Source organism: Fukomys damarensis, unplaced genomic scaffold (genome assembly GCF_012274545.1).
Source record: "Fukomys damarensis isolate Sample0158 unplaced genomic scaffold, DMR_v1.0_HiC HiC_scaffold_39, whole genome shotgun sequence".
Classification (NCBI taxonomy): Eukaryota; Metazoa; Chordata; class Mammalia; order Rodentia; family Bathyergidae; genus Fukomys; species Fukomys damarensis.
In genome coordinates, this window is record NW_022900951.1 from 31,823,469 (window position 1) to 31,848,408 (window position 24,940).

The following is a 24,940-nucleotide window of genomic DNA, read 5'->3' on the forward strand; positions in this document are numbered from 1 at the left end:
GTTTTTAGTTTTATGAAGAAATTCCTTACTGTTTCCATAGTAGCTTTACTAATTTATATCCTCACTAAAATAATATAAGTATTTTACTTTTCCACATTTTTGCGTGTTTATTTAAAAAAATTTTTGATAAATGATCATTTTGGCTAGAATGAGATAGTATTATACTGTAGTTTGTTTTTGTTTTTGTTTTTGTTTTTTCTGTTTTTGGTACTGGGGATCATACTCGGTTCCTTGCACTTGCGAAGCAGCCGCCGGAATCACTTAGCTAAATCCTCAGCCCCTGCACTGTAGTTTTGATTTTCATTTCCCTGGTGGCTAATTATATTGATCTTTTTGTATATATTTATTGGTCCTTTGTATTTTTTTTATTTGAGAAGTGCCTGTTCGGATCATTTTCCCATTTATAAATTAGAATACTTGTTTTTTTGTTTTTAAATTTTTAGAGATCTTTATATATTCTGAATATTAATCCTTTAGCAGATGAAAAACTGGCAAATATCTTTCAATCTAAAGATTATCTCCTTATCTTGTTGATCTTATAATGTTCAGATGTGACAATTCTATGCATTATTTGTTCAGGATTTTTGTCAAGAAGAAATGTTGGATTGTATCAAATTATTTTTCTGCACTTACTGAGATGATCACATAATTTAATCCTGCATTCTATTTGTTCTAGATATTATACGTATTGATTTGCATACCTTAAAACTTTCTTGCATCCGTGAAATTAAACCAACCTGATCATGGTGTATGATCTTTTTGATGTGCTGTTTAATTCAATTTGCTAAAATGCTTTAAGGACTTTTGCATCTATGCCTGTCAGAGATACTGATTTATACATTTCTTTTTTGTTGTGTAATTGTCAGGTATTTGTAACAGAGTAATGTCGGCCTTATAGTATGCATTTGAAAGGGTTCCTTGGCTTTCAACTATATGGAATAGTCTTACAGTAATTGTGGTTTGTTCTTCTTTAAAACTTTCATGAACTGAACTTTAGAACTGAAGCCATCTGGTCTTGGCCTTTTTATTATTTTTATTATTAATTTACTCTTATTGTTTGTCATCGATCTATTCAGGTTTTTCATATCCTCTTGGTTCAACTTTGGTTTTTAAAATTTTTTAATTTTTTATCAGTACATATTTGCAGTACATAATCATTACATTCCTCATGCTGAGTATATACATGTATATAACATCTTAATTCATTTTTCATCCTCTTCCTGATTTTGGCATGAGTTCTTTCATGTTTTCCCTATTTAATGTGATGTTGGCTTGTTTGTTCTTGCATTTCTAAGATTTTAAGATGCTCTTCTGATGAGTTTGATGTTGATATATATGATATAGGTTTTCATTGCTATAAACTTCCCTCTTAGTACTATTTTTGTTTTAGCAAACAGGTATAGGATTTGGTATGTCGCATCTCAATTTTTCCTTGTTTCAAATAATTTTTTAACATTTCCCCTGTGGTATTTTCAATAAAGTTAAATTTTAAAAGTGTTTAGATATAAGGCCGGGGATTTAGCTCAGAGGTGCTGTCACCTCCTCACAAGTGCAAGGTTCTGAGTTCAATCTCTGGTACCAAAAAGAAAAAGAAAAAGAAAAAAACGCGATAGGTTATAGTAATTTTTGTTGGTAGATTTTTTTCACGACTTAAAATATATCATTCAGTGTGCTCTTATTCTCTTACTATTTCTGCTGAAAAATCAGCTGTTAGTCTAATGGTGTTGCCTTTCAATGTGACGTAGTGCTTTATAGATTTTAAAATTCTTTATTTGCCTTGTACACTTGATAATTTGATCATTATATGTTGTGGTGTAGATATTTTCTGGCTATGAATATTTTGGGTTCTGTATAACTGTACCAAAATCTCTATGTCTTTTTCAAGATTAGGGAAGTTTTCTGCTATTATTACATTTAGTAAGTTTTCTATGGCTGTAGCCTTTATTTACTCCCTTTAGAGTATGCCAATAAAGTGAATGTTTGATGTTTTAACGAGGTCCTAAAGATATTGTATGTGCTTGTCATTATTATTATTTTTACCTGAATGCAACAGCTTGAAAAAAAACTGTCTTTAATATTCTTTCCCCTTCTTAATGCAATGTGTTGCTAAAACTTTCAACTAAATATTTATCTTACTTTTTGGGCGTTTTGTTTCCAAGGTCTCTGATTGTCTCCTTTTCGAAAATTGTATGTCTTTGCCAAATTACTCATTAATATTCTGAGTTTTCTTAATTTCATTTAACTGTTTATTTGTGTACTCTTGTATTTTACTGAGATTTTTGAAAATAATTATTTTGTATTCCGGCATTTTGTCTACTTTGACATCTTTATATTCTGCTACTAGAAAATTATGATCTTTCAAAAGTGCTATGTGTTGTTTTTTGTATTTCTTTTGTTTCTAAGTTCAGATATGCACATCTGATTAATGAATTGGTATAAAGTTTATACTGTATCAAAGGAAGAGATATTCACTGACTTTGAAGGTCTATAGAGAGTAGGAATATTGTAGTCCTTCAGACAGGTGTGATGTAGACAAAAGAGGGTATATGGTAACCTGTATAATCTGTGTACTTAGTCCTACAAAGAGACTGGGGGTTTCTTAAGGCACTGTTGAAGCTTGCTCTGCAACTTGATTGTTCTCTGTTATTGCCTATTAGTAGTGAGGAGCCAAAGCACATGTTCTCTTACCAGGCCTTTGGTGTAGGTTCAAGTGGTTAATGGGCAAATGTAGTCACAAGAACCATAGCACCCACCACCTTTGTGGCACTCACAATCTTGTCAGAAGTACTTAATCAGATAAGGTGTAGGTGGAACTGGTGCAGGAGGCTTGTACAAGTGCTGTGGCAGCAAACATTTTGTTATTCATCTATGCCGCTACTCTGGAAGTAACCATCCAGGAGCTGAAAACCAGATTTCACATGCCTGGGGATGGGGTAATGACCTGGCTTTTCTTATGCTTCTTCCAAATTATTTATTTGCCATGCTTTCCAGGAATTGAACAAAAGTTAGTTGCATCTAGAGCTAGGAAAATTTCTTCTAAGGTGGGCTGTTCAGAGGAATGAGAGATAATGTAGTACAGATAGCATCAGGAAAAGTTTTTCTTTGTATCTTATTAAAGGCACATGGATATAACTGTAGCCACAGCAGCATTGCTCCAGACTGGAGCCCTCCGTGGATAAGGTATATCACAGTATTATTTCTTTGCCTTGTAAACTACAGGCACCAATGCAAAGCACTTGGAAAGAGGTGGTAACAACTAAAAAGGCAACTTCCCTAAATCCTGTCACCTGCATAAAACCACACATGACTAGCCATATCCCAAGTCTCAGAAGGATGATCCTCAATTTCCCTGTCTTGAGAGAAGTTAACTTCACGTCACACTTGTTCCCCTCAGCACAGCACTCTCAGCAAGCCTGTATCAGAAATACTCCACTCAGCCATGTTTCCCTTGGGAGCCAGCTACCTGCTGAGCCATTAGAGCAGAATGCCTATGCAGCAGTCCCAGATATGGACGTAGCAGTTCCTGATCTTTAGAGCAGCCCACATTCAGATAATAGGTCCCTTCTCAAGGTGGCTCCTGGCTACAATCCCTCTGGAGTCTCACTTGCTGATGAAGTGGATTCCTTTACCAAGCCTGACTATTGTGTAGATTTCATGTTTCATTTATTTAGGCTATAAGCCTGCAAGGACTATCAACCATTCCAATACTTAGGATTGCCATTATCTATGTTGATAGGGTTTTCTGGTACCCTTTTTTTCACCTTTACCCCCACACAGGAAAGAACCCCTCCTTTAGCTGTGGAGCAAGGATGATAACTGGTGAAATATTATTTTATCTTTTTATATTGCTGTCCCAAGCCTCCAAATTTTATAGGTCTTTTCTTTGTGGAAGAATATGTGAACGTTGGGTGACTCTCTTCAGCCATTTTGGCAATCTTAGTATCATTTTTTAAAATGTCACTCTACCCTTCTCAGTTAAGCAAAAGTCAGGTTGCCCTTTGAGGTCTTCTAGCAATCTCCCATTCCTTCTGAAACTTTCAGTTAAGTCTGAGTTCAATCTTCTTATAAAGGAACAGAGCCTTACTGACTCTTTCACCACTTGTGCTCCCTCTACCAAACCATCTTCAATAATGTGCTTCAAATCAACAATTCTAGGTCTTCTGAGTTCAGTCAATCAAAGTAGAAGCCATAATCATGGAAGATATGCTTTGCAGTAAAGATATTTATCTCAGATTTGAATTGGGTCCATTTATGTAAAGCAAGATGTAAAGAGGAAGAAAGTGTCTGAATAATTCAATCAAAATCTATAGCCTCTATTTGTTACATGTTGCAGATAAGCAGTCTTTGAACTAGACATATGTGGAATTGTCTAAAATCTGCATTTGTAAGTCACTTGTGAGAGCAGAGTAAGCCTTTAATTCCCCTGCTGCCTATGTACTTTTTTTTAATCAAGTGCTTATTGAACCTAGAGACATTGCTCTCTTTTCTTCATATTTGGAAAACATAAACTGAAGAATGGGAATGAGGTGGGGAATAGCTAAATATCTAATTCAGAAGATTAAAAATACGTGAAACAAAATAATCCAAGAGAGTTAACTTGCATATAAATTGTCACTTGCAAATTAATATGACATATATATGCTGGTTTCTTGTTGGCTATTTGCTTCTTAAGTAGATGATACAACAGATACTTTAATCTTGGTATTCTAGCTATTAATGCATTGTGTAATAAGTTTTGGGTATCAATGAATGTCAAATGAAATAAAAGTGTAAATCATTGTTAGCTTCTAGCTTTTATTTTTATTTTATTTTGTGTCCCCATGAAGCACTAAAAAACTTGTGAAGCAACATTTATACCAATAATTAATGAATTCATTAATTTATTCCCACAAGAAAATATTAGAACAACTCAGTAAATAGCTGATAGATTTAGCTTCTGCTTTTTTTAATGTTTTCTCTTCCAAACTTTTTTATTAGCAAAAAATCCTACATATTCTAAGGCTTTAGGCTTATATCGGTTCCTGAGCATTCTTTAAATTTACACTAAATATATCTTCTAGATCTGGAGAAAACCTGTAGACACAATTACTGGCCATTTTGATTTCCACAAAGCAGGGAAAAGGTAATGTAAAATACTCAGGCCATTCCTAACACCACCACAGGCAATAATGAAAGACCTTTGCCAATGTATTCTGATTGTCTGGGAGACCCGCATTCATTTCTCAATAGAAAATACATCGTATGGTTATCTTGTCATATTCATGAGATAGGGGGCAAGGCATAAAGAAGTAGAACTACAGGATTGTGTCATTTTTATGGTTCCTATCCAAATCCTTTTAATAGAGGAAGAAAGATGCCTCTCTGAAACAGGACAAGGGACTTATTTTCTTTTAATGGGCCCAATGTGTTTATTGATGAAGAGACTGAGCTCAGGTGTGAAAGCCTTAACCATTCCATCTCATAAATACTATTCAATGTCACAAGATCCTTACTTATCTGGCCCTGCTATGACTATGTTGGTTGGCTGACCAGGACTATCACAACTGAATTCCACTGAGTTGTCTTGGGGGGCATTTATGATTCATTTTGTAGCATTTAGAAAGGGGAAGCCAAAAGCACAGAGTCATTTTCAAGAGCATTTAAGATTTTGAATATGTAGGGAGAACAACAGACTCTGCTGAAAATTATGAGAGCTTTTAGTCCTTTTCCATTTTCCAAAGTCTCCCTGAGAAGGTAGCAAGAAGGTTGCAAAGGAACAATGATTATTTGGCAGCAGGTTTGGGTATGAATGCTGAGTCAGGAATACCATTTCTATTCTATGCACTGGACTCTGACAAGTTTCCCACTTAGGGACATATCTCTCTGTCCTATTTCTGTAGTCCAGCAAAAAGTAACAAATTACATCCCTGTAAAGAGTAAAAATAAAATGTGTGACTCTATATTATACCAGCACTTTAGTTTTTTCTTTTAAGTTCTAGTCTTCCATAGTCTTGCAAAGCATATAAAAACCAGGAGACACATGTAACAAATTAACAAAAACAGTAAGTAAGCCCATGTGCAGTGTGTAAGTGAGGCACATATTGTTTAAAGATGTGAAAGTGTAGGTGAGAAAGAGGAATTTAAAATAATGGAAGTATGAAAATTTTATTAAATGGCCTAAGAGATAACTCAGAGTGGATTCTATCCTTTGTCCATATGTAAAGGAGATTCATACATCAATTTATGCCAGATCAAAAGACCAATATAAGGGCCAGGGCTTTAGCTCAGTGACAACATGCCAGCCTTGCAAATGCAAGGTCCTGAGCTCAATCCCCAGTACGGCAAAAATAAACAAACAAACAAATAAATATGGAAAAGAAAAGAACAATATAAAAGAAAAAAAAAAGAAAAACTGAATGCATACTAGGAAGCTAAAATATTAATCAAAATTTTAATTAATAATATAAAGATGTCATTTTGCTTTGTCATCCTGGACCTGCTGACTTAATTAACACAACAGGATCTTATTGGGTAGTGTATTTCCTAGTGCTAGTTAGGTGACTCTTTCTTGAACTTTTTCATTCTCTGCTTTCAGAGACTATAGATTACATTTTATTTTTCAGAAATGTATAACACAGCTTTTAAAAACAACTATTTAAGACTGTGATATCTCAAATCCATCTACATTCTTTTTTAACTAAACATGTCATTCCTATTGCAAAGGGACTGTATGGTTCTTAGAAAGAAAATAAGATAAAGAGATGCAAATATTGGAGATGGTTTTCAGTAAACAGATTAGGGAAATGGGGGATTTAACATAGAGGCTAAGGAGATGTACAGGCTGAACTGTTACTGGGTTTTGGGATGCTGGAGTCTCCTTCTAGAGGTGATCTCTAGGTTTTATCTGTCCTAAGTAAAGAACTGGTCAAGACAAGTGCAAACGTTAGCAAAGTTTTAGTAACCAGTTACCACTCCAATTATTTAATTACAGGATGACCAAAAATTCATATTTTTATTAATTTTATAACATAACAGGGAATGTTAAAAATGAAAATTGTATAAAACTTGTTCAATACAAGAATCGACTGGTTGAACTGTCACCTGTCAGAGAGACCCTTGGGATAGTTGCTACATAAACGTGTTGCCTGAGTGAAGCTCAGGGTAAATCTTTAAGTGGTGAAAGGTAGAAAAAGAAACAGGTTCTGCAGAGTGAGTTTGGGCTAAGTAGGAAAAAAAGCACATTCTATAAGTATGAGGATTGGCCACCATGAAAGACAGTGGCAAAAACTCAATGTAGACCCTCATTTTTATATCACCACGTCTTTAGGCTGATGTCAGATCTAGGCCATCCTATAGAAAACTTGTTCAAGTTCTCATGAGAAGTACATGTGCAAGGCTTTGGGAACTGTTCCATGCATGTGTTCCAGGATTTTGTCATGCCTCCTTTCCAAGCCAGTTTTAGCCATACCGTACCATCCTATCTCAGCACCACTTCTAATATTTATCCCCAGCATTCTCCAATGTCTACTCATCTTGAGATGACAAACTCCACAGTGTGTTGCATTTCAAAGTGCTTTGAACACAATTCTAAATAAATACTTGGAAAATATATGAAAAACTAACTCTGCAATGGAACATTCATGTTGAGGATCACCTCATTCTTCCCAGAACCCAGGCTGATGTTTTTTTTCTTCATGACATAATTACATATATTATTTATTCACTGTTGTATTGCAACTGAATGTCAGTTCACCAAATATGTGATTTCTTTCTTTTGCATCTGTACATCACTGGAGCAGAGTGACATGATTTACACACATTATGAGGTACATAAATACATAGTGGGAATGGTATTTATATCAATGGAGTTAGATAGCAAAAACTTAGTACAATCTTAATTTTGCATCAGCTTTGCAATGTAGTTTTTATCAGCTACAAAGCTTTTAATTTTAGTATTAATTTCGCAAATATCATAGAATAAATTATGTACTTTATATTTAATCTTCATGGGCATAAGAAATCTGATGTACGCATGGAAATATTTACCCTTAAGCACACAAAAAGTGTATATGTCATCGTTCCCATCCTTAACAGCAGATGCTAAACAAACTGAACAGTAACGACCTTTCTTAGACTCCTCAGAGAACTGAAATCATAGTGAGATAGGACAGAAGAAATAAAAGAAAGAACAAACCAACCTTAAACCAAAATTAAAGGAGGAAATTATAAAGATGAGAGTGAAAATCAATGAAATTGAGACAAAAAAAATCTGTGAAAAATCAATGCACAGAAGATTTGGCTCTTTGAAATAATAAACAAAATAGATAAACTCTTACCAAGACTCGCCAAGAGAGAGTAAAGACTTGCATCAGTGCATGTACAAATCCAGATGGTGAAATCACAACATACTGTCAAATCCAGAGTAACTATTTTGAAAAATTATATTCTGACAATTAGCAAATTGTGAAGAAATGATCAGATTCCTAGACACATGCAAACTACACAAAATAACCTAACAAACATACATATGTTTAGCAACCCAATCGCAAGCAATGAAATGGACTCAGTAATAAAAAAAATATCGACCAACTGAGAAAAACTCATAAGATTTGACGGATTCACTGTTGAATACCAGAAAACATTTAAGGATATTATAACACCAATACTTCTCAAACTCTTCAAAGAAATTGAAAGGGATGGAGTGCTCCCAAATTCATTTATGGAAGACAGAGTACCACCTTGATCCCCAAAGCAGAAAAAGACCCAACTAAAAAAGAGAACTATAGGCTTTCATGAACATGCATGCAAAAATCCTCAACAAGATATTTGCAAATAGAATGCAGCACATTGTAAAAAATATTAGACATCATGATCAAATAGGTTTCATCCCAGAGGTGCAAAGATGGTTTAACATATGTAAGTCTAAAATTGTAATAAATCACATAGACAGCAGCATGGTCAAAAACCATAGGATCATATCAATCGATGCAGAAAAGTCTTTTGACAAAGTTCAACATTCCTTCCTGATAAAAAACCTGAAGAAAACATGTGAAGAAGATCATACCTGAATATGATAAGGGCTATTTATGACAAACCAATAACTAGTATGATACTAAATGGGGAAAAACTAAAAGCATTCCCCCTACAATCAGGAACAAGCCCAAAATGTTCAAAATCACCTTTTTTAATTCAACATAGAACTTGAAACATTAGCATGAGTAATTAAGTAGGAGAAAGTAATAAAAGGGATACATATAGGAAAGAAATATCCAAAATTATCAATTTGCAAATGACATGATACTCTACATGTAATATCCAAAGAACTCCACCAAAACCTGTTAGACTTAATAACCAACCTCTGCAAAACAGCAGACTACAAGAGCAACACACAAAATTATTACCATTTGTGTACAATAACTATGAAAGAGATGAAAAAATTATGAAAACAATACCATTCATAGTAGATGTAAGAAAAATAAAATATCTAGGAATTATCCTAACCAAGGAAGTGAAAGGCTTCTGCAAAGAAGACTATAGCATTGAGAAGAAGTGATTGAAGAGGACATCAGAAAATGGAAAGATGTCTCCTGATCCTGGATGAACAGAACTACTATTGTCAAAATAGCCATACTTCCAAAACTGTTACACAGATTCAATACAGTTCCGAACAAAATACCACCACCATACTTTACAGATCTAGAGAAAATAATCTTAAAATTCATATGAAGCCAGAAGTGACCCCGTATAGCAAAAGTAATTTTGGGCAATAAGTAAAGTCACTGGCATGGCAACACCTGACTTCAAGCTACACAACAATAAAGCAATAGTGATAAAAATAACATGGGACTGGAACAAAAATAGACACATGGATCAGTGAAATGAAATTGAGGACACAGAAACCTCACCAGGCACATTCAACTATTTTATGTTTGACAAAGTGGCCACATGCATATGTTGGGGGAAAGACAGCCTGTTTATCAAGTAGTCTTGAAAAAATTGCATATCTGTTTGTAGAAGAATGAAACTTATCTTATCTCTCAATTTATATTAAACTAAAACAAAATGGATCAAAGATCTAAACATTAAAAAAACATTAAACCTTCTGCAAGATAAAATGGGTAAAAAATTGAAGACATAGGCGGAGGAAAGAATTTTCTAAACAGAACCTCAATTGCACAAAAAATAGCAAAAATCAACAAATGATATTTTAAGACTGAAAAGCTTCTGTACAGGAAAGGAATCAATCAGTAGAGTGAAGAGATAAGCGACAGAAAGGGAAACAATTTTGCCAGATAATTCTCAGACAGAAGACCGATATCTAAAATATATAAAAAATCAAATGTTAAACCACCTAAAATTAAAGTCAAGAAATGGGCAACAGAAATGAACAGACGCACCACAGAAAAAGAAATATAAATGATAAACAGACACATGAAAAAATGTTCAATATCTCTGGCTATTAAAAAATTCAAAATAAAGGCCTAGGATTTAGCTCAGTGGTTCCACCGCCTGCCTTGTGAGCTCAAGGTCCTGAGTTCGATCCCCGGTACCAAAAAAAAAAAAAAAAAGCAAATTCAATGCTAAGATTCCGTCATACTCTGGAAAGAATGACAATAATTAAAAAATCAAACAATAACAAATTTTGGCATGGCTGTGGTGAAAAACATTGTTGGTGGGAATGTAAACTAGTATAGTCATTATGAAAATCAGCATAGAGATTTCTCAAAGAACTGAAATTAGAAATTCCACATAACCCATGAATCGCCCTTCTAAGTATCTTTCCTAAGTTTAAATCATCATACTATAGTGCTACATAACCACACTTTGGAATAGCCAAAGCCTAGAAGCAGCCTCTATACCCATGAACAGATGATTGGATAAATAAAAAATGTGTCATATATATAACATAACTTAGCTATAAAGGCTGACAGACTTTCAGGAAATGATACAAAGGGACAGGGGGAAGATCGCTTGCAAAACGGAAGCGGTCCAAGGGAACGAGGGTGAGGTATGAGGAGGGGGAGAGGAAATGAGAGGAATAAAGATGTGTCATGCACAGGAACCTAATATCCCTAATACTATAATCACTATATGCTATAACATGAACAAAAAGAAATAATATCAACAAGTATTAAAAAGGAGATAGGAGAATTGGATGAAGGGGGGGAGGATGTAAGGAGAAGAGAATTTTTTAAAAAAGAAACAAGCTGTAATGTATACATAACTCCCAAGATGACTAAATTGCGTGAATTGCAAACATATATTAATAAAATAAAATAATTTTTAAAAATGTATTTGTTTGCCCCGTGACCTACTATATGTTCTCCACTGTATCATGTTTCATTCTTTGCTGAGAAAAATGAGTATTTTCCAGCTGTTGGTTGCAATGTCCTCTAGATATGTTAGGGCCATTTGGTCCCTTTTGTCTATGGTCTGTGGTATAATTTCGTTCTGATATTTCTGTATTAGTTTTCTACCTGGATGATCTGTCCACTGCTGAAAATGGGTGTTAATATTTCCCATTATTATTTTTTAAATGGATTTTATTGGTACAGTTAAGGTATACAGTGTAATCACATTCATCATTGGAAATTTGCACCTTTACATAATCCATCTTGGTTCTTATTTTTTCCCCATTCCCCTGCTCTCCCTTCAACCCCTCCATGTCTCCCTATCTATAAAGACTTTGCCGTGGCTCTCTTTACAATTATTAATATTTACTTTATATATTTATGTGCTCCAATATTGGGTTCATTATACTCACAACTTCTTTTATTCTTCTTGCTGAATTGACCCCTGTATCTTTACATAATGACCTTCCTTGTTTCTTTTTATGGCTTTTGAGTTGAAGTCTATTTTATATGAATATCCCTTTCTTTTAGATTCCATTTTCATGGAATATCATTTTCCATCCCATCACTTTCAGTGTATATGTAAACAGATGTTTTTATTGTGTCTCTTCTCATTTTATCTTAGCTATTCTCACTGAAGTTTTTCAGTTGTGTTAACTTTTTTCACATCACTAATTCATGTTTATATTTTTCTATTGGTTTTCTATTCTGTATTCCCTTTAATACTACTCTAATATTTATTATTTTCATTTTTCTTATATCTCTGTGTTTACTTTGTTAATTTTCTGTCCTCAAAATGTAAAGGTCTATAAAAAATGTAAAGATCTGCCATTGATTCCATATCCTTTTTAATGTAGACCTCTAAGATTTTGGTGTGTTGTGGTTTTGTATTCATTTGCCTAAGATAATTTCTAATTTTCTTTCAATTTATTCCTTAGTTTATATGTTTTGTAATAGTTTATTGTTTAATTTTCACAGATTTGTAAATTTTCCAGTGTTCTCTTAGCTATTCTAGCTTTATTACATTATTGCAAGAAATGTGCTCAGTATGATTTGAAACTTGTTGCATATGTTATGTTATGTTTTGTTCTTATTTATGTAGTTCCTTGAGAGAGAGTAATAGGATGATTGTTGGAGAGCTAACAGGATTTATCCTGAGGAATTTCCCATATGTAGTAAATAACAATGTGTTTTCTCCTGTTCATGGGTCAAGTTATCTCTATATTTTTGATGGTTAAGTTTGGTACATTGCATTTTTAAATTCTTATTTCCTATTGATCTTTCTAGATTTCTATACATTGTTGAAAGTGGGCTACTGAAATCTACTATTAGTGTAAGGCTATTTCTTCAATTTTGTCTATGCTTGTTTCGTATATTTGGATGATCTGATGATAGGTGCATATATATTTATAATTGTTGTATATATTTGAGCAATTTACCTGTTTGGTGTTATATAATGTCCTTCTTTGTATCTTGTGTCAATGCTTTATTTTTTTTTCTCATTGAGTTTATTGGTACATTCTAGATATACAGTACAGTTACGTTCATTACTGGGATCTTGTACCTTTACATGACATAAAGCTCATTATGTATATTATAAATGCCACTCTACATTCCCAATTTAGCAAATAACACAAGTGAAAATGCAAGTTATCAAAGTAGTCGAAGGACACACCCTTATAGTAAGTGGCAAGAGTACGATTTTCAATAAGGAAATCTAGCTCAGGTCCAACTGTTTTAACAAAGGTTTTAGTGCTGTAAAACCTTGGATTGCAAGTAACTTGTTCTGTAAGTGTTCCACAAGATCCGCAAATATTTCTATTAAATTTTTAACTTGATGATCAAGCAATGTATTGCAAAACAATTAGTAGTATATAATGCTGAAAGTCACATAATCACAACTGAGTCAGTGGACTCTCTCTCTCTCTCTTTCTCTCTCTCCTCCCCTAATCCCCCTCTTCTCCCCCCTCCTGTGGGATTCTAGGTGGTTTTCTCCCTACAGCAAGAGTTTATGGAGGAGTTTTCACCTATACAGGAGAAGAAAAAGGTGGAAGAATCCTTTATTTCTGATGAAATTTGAGAGATATATAAAATATGGGAAACAGTACAAAATTTTGGAGAAAATACCACCAGAATAAGGCTGAAGCAGTGTGAAGAGTCTGTTTAATGACAATGCAAGGTCACATTTCTGCAATATCTTCCATAGGATGCAAAAGCAAGTCTTATTGTATAGGTTCCTTGTTAATGCTGCACAAAAAGAAAAAGATTCCACTGAGCGATTAGATAGCACTGATTTCATTAGTGATAATGAAAGTCATTATACATTTCTCTCCCTCACACCCGCCATGAAGGTTTTCAATTAGTTTGTTTCTTTACAGTTTGTATTTTGTATTATATTACGTTATTGCAATCATTTTTATATGAATATTTTTGGGTTGTGGAATGAATCGTTATTTCCATTATTCCATAATTTCCATTATTTCTTATGAGGACATTTGCTTTGATATACAAGTGCTTTTGATTATAAGCACATTTCCAGGAATAATTGCACTAGCAAAGCAAGGTTTTACTGTATTTGAAACTGTAGGATTACATAAAAGCCAAAATGTACATATAAAGATCAAACACAACTAGGAGATTATTTAGTTTAGTGAGTTAACATAAATTTTCATTGCTTAACATCATAGGAAATCAAAAAACTTTCAATTAGTTAAGCATAAAATAATACAATGTGACAAGCCATGCAAACCATGTTCAGAAGTTACAATACACTTTGGAGGAGGAAGTATGTGCTTAGCATAATGTTCATTTAACCTTTATAGGTGTACCTTTCAGGAAGATATTATATCTACTAGTTTCTATGTGGGATCAAAGTCTTACCTTGTGAAATTATGTCTGGCTGCTCATTAGGAAAGCCTTGATTTAAGTCTATTAACAATTCATCTACTTGTTTAGTTAACCAAAAGTCTCAGTATGCCCAGAGGCTATTTTCCAAACCTGACCAGATATAAAATGTTTTGCTTGTTAGCTTCTGCCCCAAGCATCATTTCATGTTGGATTCTCAAAAACTAGGAAAACACAATAGGCTGCTTCCATTCCCGCTTTTACTCATAGTGTATTCAGAGCTCCCATACCACAGAACGCCTTGAGGAGTTTTATCTTTTCTACATCTCCAAACTCAACTTCATTATGTTCTCTAATGAATAAAATCATAAGGACAATTCTAAGGCTATGTTGATAATTTCTTTACTTATCTGTGTTTTTCCTTTCTGTTTATTGTTCTTGTTGCAGGTTTAGGACTTCTTGCAACAAGGAGAAGACTAGGGATACTAAGTAGATATTTTCATTAGATACAACTTTTATTCTAAAGTGCTCTCTGTATAATTTTGGTACTTAGAAATTTTAATTGCATGTCTTACATTTCAGAAAACAGTATAAAAAGCTAACATGTAACTCTGGGTGAGGATTTTAAAATATCAGCACTATGCTACTTGTTTGTAATGTACAACTTTCTTACCACATACCAAAGATCTAAGATAGTGGACAAGAGAGAAGCTAGTGGCCTCCAAGTCAACCTCCTTTTCTGCAACCAATTATCTTCCAATTATTTTAATTGCCTCAATAATATTCATTGCTAGAAGGAAGAGTACAAAAAATTAAAACAGGTTTCTTAAAGCATAGTTTCCAACAAGGCAAGTAAATGTAAAAGCAATTCCAATCAATGAAAGGAGCAAATGTAAGAGGAAAAAGTCAACCGTAGAATAAAATTTGAGCAGAATTTCAGATGAGGTTATTTACTACTGCTGAGCCAATTTGGGGCTCATTAATTTTGGTGAAAAATTAGAATAGGTCTGAAAGAAAATAAACAGTAAATCTCTCTTAGAACTTCTTATTCCCTCAGTAAATATCATTTCATTCCATTTAAAAATAAAATGAATGAATGTTTCACAGTGGCTTTTAGAAAGCTTTCGCTATGCCTTGAATGTCATTTAGGTTTCTCCCATACTCCTCTGAATACCATAAAGGTATTTATTATTAGCTTTAATATAATTGGATAGGAGTATGTCCAAATAACTTGTCTTCAGAATAGAGAAGTGATGGAATGACATACCAGCATTCAAGTCTGCTGCCTCTCAAAATATTCACTTGACAAAAAAGTAAAGTTATAGCTGGGGATATGTACACATGAATGCAAAAGTACAGATTAATTCATCATCTGTGAAAAGTATAATGCACATATATAGGATTGTTTATTCAAACAAATATAAACTGACATTTTTTAAAAAAATATTTTCATTTCAATTTGAGTGCTGTGCTGATACATCTTAAGTATGGTAAAGCCCAAGATAGTACTTTAAATACAAAAACCACAAATTTTAGAAAACTTTTATTGCCTTGATATTCCATGTATACCATACTTTGGGGCAACACACTTTTTAAGAAAGCCTGTTTCCAATCCTTTGTGTCTGGCCTTATAATGGCAATCATGATCAGACATTTCCTATGCTTGAGATAGAAGGCAGTGTGAAGTATCACTAGTTTCATTAGATGTTAAATAATTTTGAAGTAATGCATACAATATAATGTAGAACTTCATGTAATGTAATGGTGACAGTTTTCCTTTTTTAAAAATTGTACATAAGACTACACTAAAAAACGCATGTGGGATCTAGTGAGAAGAAAACTGATTCAGTGATAAATGAAATGGCTCTTGTTTTTCATTATCATCATTATAATAATATACCCTAGTAAGTGTTATGTGGATGTTTTCTCCCTTCTTCCCTCTCTCTCTCTCTTTGTCCCTACTCTCTCCAAACATACATTATTTCTACTGTACTCATTCTTCTCATAAAGATATAATGCCTATGTGATGAGATAAAGTGTGACAAATGACAGAAACATTACGCCATAGTGTTAGACTGAATTTCTTATATATCAGAAGTGAATCATCTACTTTGAATGATCCTGGATCATCAAGATGTGATAGTTTCAATCAGAATCACATGATGTAGATGGTTCATGATCCTGATAACTGACGGTGTTTTTACTGAAACCTTTTTAAAGAATACTATAATTGGAAGTTGTCTCTTTCTTTTTACTGGACCAACATTTTCCTGCATAAGTTGTAAACCTTTAATGAGATAATCGACAATGTGAAATAGGAAGAAAAGGGCTAAAGTTTAGGGAAAGTCGGAAGGGTAGGGGAAGGGGAATAAGGGAAAAGAAATAAATGTGAGAAAATGAAAAAGGAATTAAAGTGTTTGTAAATGGGGAGGGGAGGAGGGGGTAATGGGAGGGCAGGGACAAGGGGAAAAAATGAGAACCAAGACCTGTCACGTAAAGGTACAAGATCCCATTAATGAGATTCGACAATGTGAAATAGGAAGAAAAGGGCTAAAGTTTAGGGAAAGTCGGAAGGGTAGGGGAAGGGGAATAAGGGAAAAGAAATAAATGTGAGAAAATGAAAAAGGAATTAAAGTGTTTGTAAATGGGGAGAGGGGGAGGGGGTAATGGGAGGGCAGGGACAAGGGGAAAAAATGAGAACCAAGACCTGTCACGTAAAGGTACAAGATCCCAGTAATGGCTGTCTGCATGCCTGCCTGTGATCACTCGGCGGCGTGCGCGCGAGCTCCCGGCCTGCGCAGGAGCTCCCGGCCTGCGCGACAACAGACCAGGGAAGGAAGGTAGCCGCGCGGGCGCCCTTGAAACACCCACACGACGCCCCCCCCATTCTCAAAACTCCTGATCGGGCCAGTCCTTAGACCAACTCTGCAGAGGCATAGGTTCCCATGAAGGGTAGTTTTCTGAGCTCCGAACTTTGATCATCTTTAAAGAAAGGGCAGGGGAAACCTGTAATAGAACGGAGTGGAGTTCAACCCTGAGGGTAAGGAAACTAAAGTTAGGCTTTGTAGATTGTGTTCAGTCTCAGTCGTGAGGAACAGCCATTGGCTAGCTATAACCAGGGGATTGGGTTCCGCATATGACTGTGCATGTGGTATAATATGAGATCAGAGATAGCCTGAAAGAGGACCTTCAAATTCTTTTTCTTTCCCTCTCTCTTGTCTCTTTTTTCCTCTTTCCACCCTAAAATTTCTTTCTTTTTTCTGTCCTGTCTCTCCAACTCAGTCTCTTGCTCCACCATAGTGTCCCTCATCTCCCTTTTTATTCCAGTTCCTGAAGAACTCAGACTTCTTTTTTTATTTTTTGTTTTTAGGACGGGTTTCTCTTTATGTTCTTTTCTCCAGTCATTTTACCTCACTCATGGCTCTGTACCTTCAAGGGAAGGCAAGCGCCTGTTACTGTTAAGGGGATATATTCCTGTCCTTATTCCTGCACTCTCTCTATCCCCCCTGAACTTAATAGCTTTGTAAAGATAGTAAGGTAATTCTACAACCTCTGGATTCACTTCAAACCTGCTCTAATTCTTTCACTTATCTAATCCTCTTGTTCTAAGTCGAACCCCCCATCCTAAATGGTAAAGATGCCATATTGAAAAGAATATTCACTGCAAACATACTATGAGCTGCTTCTTGAAATTAATCTAATTCACATGAGTTAAAGGTGATACATTAATGACTACCATAAGTGGTCAGTTGGCAAGCTGTGCCTGATCCTATTGGGCTGCTGAATGTATCAATTGGGACAAAGAGTGGTGATTGATTTAAAGAGTTGTTTTCTCTGATATTATGAAAACGAGAATGTCTATGAGTCATTAGAAACTCAAAAGCTAAAACGCAACTATATTAGGAAGATTTAAGTAATACCCAGAAATTAAAGAAGGACAACCCAACAATAAAAATAAAAATGAGAAAACACTTAAGCAAGACACAAAAACAAATATCCAGTTCACCAATAGCAAATAGTAGGACAAATGAGGATGAAAAGTCTGATAGTGAACCAACAGGACTCCCTGGACCCATAGCACAGGAGGTAACAAAATTGATCAATCAGGCTCTAGAAAAATTCAAATCAGAAATAATTTCCCAGCTAGCCAGAGAGATGATGAGCAAAATAGAAGTCATGATTCGAGACTCTAGAGCAGAAACTGAGAAAAAAATAGATGAGCTCAAGACTGTGATAGAAGCCATGAAGACTCAGCATAAGAAAGACATGGAAACAATGAATGCCCAACAGAGGAAAGAAATGGAATCCATAAAACAGATTCAAACAGATATCCAGGAGATTAAAAACTCTATTGAAAGTGTACGAAACAGAATAAAAGATTGCGAAGATAGAATTTCAGATATAGAAGATAGGATAGCAGTCAGTGACCGTGAAAAAAGAGGTCTATTAAAAACAGTAAGGGATCATGAGAAATCAATCCAACAACTCCTAGACGATACAAAGAAAAATAACATAAGACTGATAGGAATTCATGAAAAAACAGGAGAAAACACAAATGATATAAAAAAGCTCTTCACAGAATTAATGACAGAAAACTTCCCAAACAGAAGGGAAGAATTAGACATACAGATAAGTGAGGCATATAGAACCCCAACTAGCCACGATCAAAAAAAATCTACACCTAGACATATAATAATCAAGATTCCAGAAATCCAACAGAAAAACAAAATACTACAAGCAGTAAGAGAAAAGAAACAAATCACATGCAAAGGGAAGCCCATTAGAATCACAGCAGACTTTTCAACACAAACCCTTAGGTCAAGGAGAGCCTGGAGTGAGGTATTCCAAGTCCTAAAAGAAAAGAATCTCCAACCTAGACTTTTGTATCCTGCAAAACTCTCTTTCAAAATAGATGGGGAAATAAAATACTTCCACGACAAAGAGCACCTGAGAAATTTCATGAACACCAAACCAGCACTGCAAGGAATTCTAAACAATATCCTAGAAAAGGACAACGAAATTCACAATAACATGAGGCCCAACAGACCAAATCAAATAGGCAAGGCAAGAAACTAAAAGGAGATGGGAGAAAAAGTAAAAAGAGTCAACAAATGGACAAAAACATGACAAGAATAAGTCAAAATATATCAGTTGTAACCATCAATGTTAATGGCCTCAATTCACCAATCAAGAGAAACAGATTGGCAGAATGGATTAAGAAGCAAAATCCAACAATATGTTGTATACAAGAAACACACCTAGTGCAAAAGGAAGTCCATAGACTGAAAGTGAAAGGATGGAAAACAATTCTCCATGCGTCAGGAGTCCAGAAAAAAGCAGGGGTAGCAATCTTATTCTCAGATAAAGTAAATTTCAAACCAAAACTCATTAAGAGAGACAAAGAAGGACACTACATCCTTGTAAAGGGAACAATTCAAGAGGAAGAGCTGACAATCATAAACATATATGCACCAAATATAAATGCCCCCAACTATATAAAACAAATATTAAGTAACATGAAAAACCAAATAAGCACTAATACAATTGTAGTGGGGGATTTAAATACCCCACTATCACAAATTGACAGATCTACTAGGCAGAAAATCAACAATGAAATAATAGAACTGAACCAAGCTTTGGAACACATGGACTTAATAGATGTTTATAGAGTATTCCACCCCCAAAAACCAGAATATACATTCTTTTCGGCTGCACATGGATCATTCTCCAAAATAGACCACATACTGGCTCACAAAACAGGTCTAAATAAATGCAAAAAAATTGAAGTCATCCCCTGTTTATTATCAGATCATAGTGCAATCAAACTAGACATCAATAGCACAAGAAACTATAGAAACTTCACAAGCACATGGAAACTGAACAACACTCTCCTAAACAATCAATGGATTACAGAGGAAATTAAAGAAGAAATTAGACAGTTTTTACAAATAAATGAGAATGCCAATACAACATACAGGAATCTTTGGGACACAATGAAAGCAGTTCTACGTGGAAAATTCATAACATTGAATGCCCACACTAGGAAAACAGAGCGGGCTCAAATAAACAACTTAACGATGAAACTTAGACTCCTAGAAAAACAAGAGCAAGAAAAACCCAAAGCTCGAACAAGAGAGGAAATTATAAAGATCCGAGCAGAAATCAATGCAATTGAAATTAAGAAAACGATACAAAAAATAAATGAAACAAAGAGCTGGTTTTTTGAAAGAATAAATAAAATTGACAAACCCTTAGCTAATCTTATCAAAAAAAGGAAAGAAAAGGCTCAGATCCATGCAATTAGGAATGAAAAAGGCGAAGTCACAACAGATCCGAAAGAAATCCAGAGGATCATGAACACCTACTTTGAGAACCTGTACTCTAATAAAATGGAAAACACAGAAGAAATGGACAGATTTCTAGATACTTATGAATTACCAAAGTTGAACGAAGAAGATAAAAACATTTTAAACACCCCAATCACAATCAGTGAAATTGAAAATGTAATTAAAAACTTACCAACAAAGAAAAGCCCAGGCCCTGATGGATTCACTGCTGAATTTTACAAGACATTTAGAGAAGAACTACTACCATTACTCTTCAAACTTTTCAATGAAATTGAAAGAGAAGCTATACTTCCAAATTCATTCCTGGAAGCAAGTATCACTCTGATTCCCAAACCAGAGAAAGATACAACCAAAAAGGAGAACTACAGACCAATCTCCTTAATGAATATAGATGCAAAAATCCTTAATAAGATACTAGCAAACAGAATACAGAGGATTATTAAGAAGATCATCCATCATGACCAAGTCGGATTTATTCCAGAGATGCAAGGGTGGTTCAACATACGAAAGTCAGTGAATGTAATACATTATATTAACAAAGTCAAGGACAAAAACCATATGATCCTCTCAATAGATGCAGAAAAAGCATTTGATAAAATTCAACACCCATTCATGATAAAAACCCTGCAAAAAATTGGAATAGATGGTCTATACCTCAATTTAATAAAGGCTATTTATGAAAAACCATCAGCCAACATCATATTGAATGGCCAAAAACTGAAAACCTTCATGTTAAAATCAGGAACAAGACAAGGATGCCCACTATCGCCACTTCTCTTCAATATAGTTCTGGAAACATTAGCCACAGCAATTAGACAAGAGAAAGAAATTAAAGCAATAAAGATAGGAAAGGAAGAAGTTAAACTATCATTATTTGCTGATGATATGATACTCTACATTGAAGATCCAAAAAACTCCACCAAAAAACTTCTAGACTTAATTGACAGATTCAGTAAAGTATCTGGATACAAGGTGAATACCCAAAAATCAATAGCCTTTCTATACACAAATAACAGACAGACAGAAAGAGAAATAAGGGAAAAAATTCCTTTTACAATAGCATCCAAAAAAATGAAGTATCTAGGAATCAATCTAACAAAAGAAACAAAAGATCTCTACACTGAAAACTACAGCACTCTGAAAAAAGAAATCGAAGAGGATATAAAAAAATGGAAAGATATCCCCTGCTCCTGGGTAGGAAGAATCAACATAGTGAAAATGGCCATACTACCGAAACTGCTATATACATTCAATGCAATGCCAATTGAAATTCCAACACTATATTTCACAGAACTAGAAAAAAGAATCCAAAAATTCATTTGGAACCACAAGAGACCTAGAATAGCAAAAGCCATTATAGGCAACAGTCACATGGCACCAGGTGTAACAATTCCCAATTTGAAACTATACTACAAAGCCACTGTGATAAAATCAGCATGGTACTGGCAAAGAAATAGGCCTGAGGATCAATGGAACAGACTGGAAGACACAAAAACAAATGCAGATGTACTCAGCTACCTCATCTTCGACAAAGGAGCTCACCATCCTCAGTGGAGGAAAGATAGCCTCTTTAATAAATGGTGTTGGAAAAACTGGATATCAACCTGTCACAGATTAAAATTAGACCCTTATCTTTCGCCATGCACTAAATTAAAATCCAAATGGATTAAAGATCTAAATATTAAAACAGAAACATTAAACTTGCTGGAAAGTAAGTTAGGCAGAACTCTGGAAGACATTGGTATAGGAAAAGACTTTATGAACAAATCCTCAGTAGCACGGGAACTAGCAGAAAGAATCAACAACTGGGATCTCATCTTACTAAAAAGCTTCTGTACTTCAAAAGAAACCATTAGCAGAACTAAGAGACAATCTACAATGTGGGAAAAAATTTTTACCAGCTGTACCTCAGACAAAGGACTATTATCAAGGATATATAAAGAACTCAAAACAATCAGTCCCCCCAAATATAAAGACCCGATCCAAAAATGGGCATCCGAAATGAACAGACATTTCTCATACAAAGAAGTAAAAGCAGCAAGAAAATATATGAAAAAATGTTCCACATCACTGGTCATTCGAGAGATGCAGATGAAAACAACACTGAGATTCCACCTCACCCCACAAAGAATGGCTGCTATCAAGAAATCACACAATAACAAATGTTGGCGGGGTTGTGGGGAGAAAGGAACCCTCCTCCATTGTTGGTGGGAGTGCAGACTAGTGCAACCACTATGGAAATCAATATGGAGATACCTCAAAGAGCTTGGACTGGAGGTTCCATTTGACCCAGCCATCCCTCTGTTGGGTATCTTTCCAAGAGAACTAAAAGAATCATATCACAGAGAAGTATGTGCACCCATGTTTATAGCGGCACAGTTTGTAATAGCTAAATCTTGGAAACAACCTATTTGCCCATCCGTTGGAAACTGGATAAAGAAGTTGTGGTTTTTCTATAAAATGGAATATTACTCAGCCATAAAGAGCGAGAGAATAGATTCATTCATAGGAAAATGGATACATATTGAAGATATACTCCTAAGTGAAATAAATAAGTCACACATGTGTAAATACCAAATAGTTTCCCTGGTGTGAATATTCTGCAACAATGCATAAGAGTCTAATAAGATTACTGACATTTAGAAATTTGAAGAAAGGAGCTAAAGGTGTAGGGAAGGTGTGATACGTAGGGGAAGAACAAAAAGGGAAAAGAAAAAAATGTGAGAGAATGAAAAGATGAAAATAAAGTGTTTGTAGATGGGTAGGGGAGGAGGGGGTGAAGGGAGGGCAGAGGTAAGGGGAAAAAATGAGAATCAAGACTTGCCATGTAAAGGTACATGATCCCAACAATGAATGTAACTGTACTGTATCCCTAAAATGTACCAATAAACTCAACAAAATTAAAAAAAAAGATCCCAGTAATGAATGTAACTGTACTGTATACCTAGAATGTACCAATAAACTCAATGAGAGAGAGAAAAAATATTTCATTACACTACCTGAAATGACAAGGAATTTAAAATTTATTAATTTTTTCTGAAATTTTCCAGTTAACATTTTCAGAGCACAGTTGACGAGAATGAAGCAAATAGAAAGTCAAACTACTAATAAAGAGGGATTCCTGGAGCTACTTTTAGTTTCAGTTGCTTCCGTTTAAGAAGAGGAGCGAAAAGCTGGGAAGCGGGGAGGGAAGAAAGAAGGGAAGGACAGATGGAAGGAGAGAGGGAAGAGTGTAGGGAGGAAGGAAAGAGAAGGAATGTAAGACGGAAGTAAGGGGAAGGCAAGAGAAGTGAAAGAGTATAAAAATAAAGGAGGAAACAAAATAGAAAGAAAAGTATGAAAGTAGGGATACACTTTTTAAAATATGAATGTTATTATCACATATACCTAGAAAATTCATATCTCATAGTCCTCACTCAAATATCCATTTAAACATAAACATTTCCAACATACTCATTCATTTAAAAGTGTGTTAAATATATACCATTGCTAAATATTATGCGTCATTGTCAATCTGATGGCTTGGGAGCACTCTAGGAGATTGATAAAAAACACTTCTGGGTGTGTCCAGTTGGGTCCTAGAGGCATGACTTTGTGGTATATGTCTGATCCCTTGCACACTCCTGTACTGTTCCCCTGTGCTACTTCCTGACCACCATGAACTAATCATCTTTGCTCTGCAACACCCATCTTGACTGATTTTTTGCCTTAGATCCAGCCAAGCACAGACTAATCCTCTGAAACCATGAGATGAATAAACTTTTTCTTTTTTAAGTTATGAATATTAGAAATTTAATCCCAGAAATGAGAAAGCTAACTAATACACATGCCTATGCTGGGAATACTACAATAAAAATCACATCGTGCCAACACTGGAGTTTTCAGAGTGCAGTTTGTGTAACATGTAAAGCATACACAATCACACGCAAAGTAAACACAATCACAAAATGGAAGATATTTTATTTCATGAGGAAGTTTTCTTTAAAAAATTTTTTTTCAGTACTCTTCAGGTGTTATTATTATTAGTAGTAGTAGTAGTACTGGGGATCAATCTCAGGACCTTGTGCTTGCAAGGCAGGTGGCAGAACCACTGGACTAAATCTGAGCCCAGGTGTTACTTCTTTATGTTTCATGACTTCACTAGTTTTAGGCTTATGTGGATCTCAAGCAGGTAGCAATACAAATTAAGAGCTAAGCCATTTTTGAGTGAGATAAGGTTTCCTTACTATCTTCCAAAGTCATCTTGAATTTTGTAAATTCATTTTTGAGCTCTTCCTTTGCTTTGATTTTCTTAACGATTTTCATTCACATCTTCGTATTGGAAACAGCCCTATTTAAATATTGTACAAACGTGTTTATCCTAATTATTCTCAACTGTCAGCGAATTTTACCACACAAACTTTTGGATTCACAAAGAGC